The sequence below is a fragment of the Notothenia coriiceps genome, unplaced genomic scaffold (genome assembly GCF_000735185.1).
Source record: "Notothenia coriiceps isolate Sejong01 unplaced genomic scaffold, NC01 NC01_scaffold00036514, whole genome shotgun sequence".
NCBI lineage: Eukaryota > Metazoa > Chordata > Actinopteri > Perciformes > Nototheniidae > Notothenia > Notothenia coriiceps.
Genome location: NW_011369215.1, coordinates 50,817 through 53,680, shown reverse-complemented (window position 1 = coordinate 53,680; position 2,864 = coordinate 50,817). Strand labels below are relative to the sequence as shown.

The 2,864-nt window shown below is 41.6% G+C and overlaps 1 long non-coding RNA gene across 1 annotated transcript in view; it reads right to left on the bottom strand.

The window, feature by feature from the left end:
- Nucleotides 1-1,098: 1,098 nt before the first annotated feature.
- LOC104963944 (uncharacterized) overlaps nt 1,099-2,864 on the bottom strand; it is a 24,607-nt gene continuing 22,841 nt past the window's right edge. Inside the window, exon 3 of the long non-coding RNA XR_800364.1 lies at nt 1,099-1,223. This is a non-coding gene — a long non-coding RNA (uncharacterized lncRNA). The remainder of the gene's footprint in view (nt 1,224-2,864) is intronic.

Here is a 2,864-nt window from a genome sequence, read left to right as displayed (position 1 = left end):
ACAACACACACACACACACACACACACACACACACACGGGATCCTGTTTTTCTCTCCAGCCGAGCAGAACCTGCTGCTGTTATGAGATACAGTAAAACTCCCATGCGTGTTTCAGCTCTGAGACAAACCCCCCACATACACACTCAGAGCTGCCTCCCACTCCCATGTTCACACACAACACACACTGCTGTTTATAGGAAGACAGGAGGCCAGTCACACAGAGAAGAAAAGAGGAGTGGGCCATAATGGGACACAATCTATAGGGATATTATATTTACACATGCCAATGGTTGCGGGATGTGCAATATAAGTAAGGCTGGTTTTAGTCAACGACGTCATGCTTAATTTCTTTTTCTGCTTTACATTACTATTCCACAAGAGAAGTCCGTCTAACATCATTTACTCCCATTTAAGCGTTCTCGGATACACATGGATTCTTTAGGTGGCTGCTGATGTGAAACGGACGCACAAAGAACAACCAATCACAGTCATTCTTAGAAATGTATCATTTAAAAAAAGCCCCGCTAGTCATCAAGGGTTAGAGAAAGACAGAACATTGTTTGTGCAAAGAAACATGTCCGATTGAAGTGGCAATATTACAGCTGCAAAACAAGTACTTTGTTGTTGTCAACATTCCTGCTGTTTTTATATCGCAATATGCCATTTTTTCACAATCAAGTGCAGCCCTTATTAGTATTATAGTTGATAGAACATGGCTGTATTTCCTACTTACAAAATAGGCAATTGTTATGACCAAAAACATGCATGCTAACAGTAAGATAACACTAACAGTTGAGTTAAATGATTATAGTCATTTTGTAATTTGTAGTTTTGGGAGCTAATTTAGTAGCCTATCACCTTCTTTGTATAGCTAACCTTTTCCTAGTTCAAAAGTATTTCCAACTGTAAGAAAAGTTAAAGCATCAAGATAATGGATATATTCGTAGGGGACATCTTAAAACCTGAAGAGCTGTCCTTTAAACACAACTTTCCTCAGCTAGCTGCACCCTGCTGCAGTTTCCTGTGCTCTGTGATCCAGGACGGTACACAGCAGCCTCCGCGTACCAAACACACAACATGTATCTGACTCACTGAGTGTGGATGTTTCTGAGCTCCTGCTCTGTCTGTCTCTGCAGCTGCTGGAGGTGAAAGGTCAGATCTCCACTCAGAACAGCAAACCTCCACAGTCCTCCTCTCTCTGTGTTCTCCTCACACGCCAAACCCTGAAAACAAAAAAACACAGAACTTATAGAAGTGTGTAACATACTCTGGCAGCCTGGAAGTTAGCCTCATAATTTCATTTCTCAAACGAGAGCATTTTAAAAAAAAAATGTTGTACCTTGAATTTGTTATTTTTGAAGCTACTGAGAATTGAGAAATACTACATTTGATATGTATTAGGTAATTTAATGGGCTGAAATTACCCATTAAACATAATTAATAGACATTAATGGCTGACAGGAAGCACAAATAATTTCACTGATGGATGATTTTGTGTTAGAATTATGTAATTTTGTTAACTTAGCTGGTCATAGTGAGTGCTGCTCATCTGTATATCATGCTAACGTACAGTAAGCTAGCACATTATCATGTTAAATTAGCATGTTAGCATGTTATGATGACTTGATTGTCTTTTTAGTGTCGGCCTGCATTTACAACAACATATTAAAGCCATCGCAGGTTTAAAATAAATATGTTGGGGAGCCTGGGGAGTGGAGTACTATTCCAAGTAAAGATTTTTTTTAAAAGGGCAGAAATGTAGAAGAAAAACTAGAATATTCTGTGAGAATAACATCACTTTTTTATGAGAAGAAAACATCTGAAAATGGTGGGAACCAATATACCAATGGTGCTAATAAGAGCCCTAATGGACATACTTCTATTGAGCCCACAAATATCCTTTTCTTTAGTGGACATTTCTTAATGAAAACACACATAATCACGAGGGAAAAACACTTACTAGAAGTAGCCTACGATTAAGAGAAATTGAGGATTGTTTAGCGTTTTGAATCAATGTGTTTACCTCTGAGACCTAGACCTGTGTCTCATGATATATTGAAGTCATTTTGAGAAGTAGACAAACAGTCTCATCTAGTTGGTTCCCTGCACTGTTTCATACTGGATCTCAGAGTGGGGGAAAGTGTGCTGACGGGAAAAATACAGACAAAGTTTCCTTGAGTCATAAATCATATCATATTTAGCCCAGAGGGTCTCTGATATGAGAACACTTACTACTCTGCTGTCTCAATTTGTAAGACATAGCAACATGAGTTAAATAGTGATGAATCACCGGATGAAGGAGCTCAGAGTGAGGGGAGAAAGACAGACAGACAGGCAGGCAGACAGACAGACAGACAGACAGACAGGCAGACAGACAGAAGACAGAATACAGACAGACAGGCAGACAGACAGAAGACAGACAGACAGGCAGACAGACAGACACACAGACAGACAGACAGACAGACAGGCAGGTAGACAGACAGGCAGACAGACAGACAGACAGACAGACAGACAGGCATGCAGACAGGCAGGTAGACAGGCAGGACAGACAGGCAGGTAGACAGACAGGCAGACAGACAGACAGACAGACAGACAGACAGGCATGCAGACAGGCAGGTAGACAGGCAGGCAGACAGACAGACAGACAGACAGACAGACAAACAGACAGGCATGCAGACAGACAGAAGACAGACAGACAGACAGACAGACAGACAGACAGACAGACAGACAGACAGACAGACAGACAGACAGACAGACAGACAGGCAGGCAGACAGACAGACAGACAGACAGACAGACAGACAGACAGACAGGCAGACAGACAGACAGACAGGCAGAGAGGCATACAGACAGACAAGCAGACAGA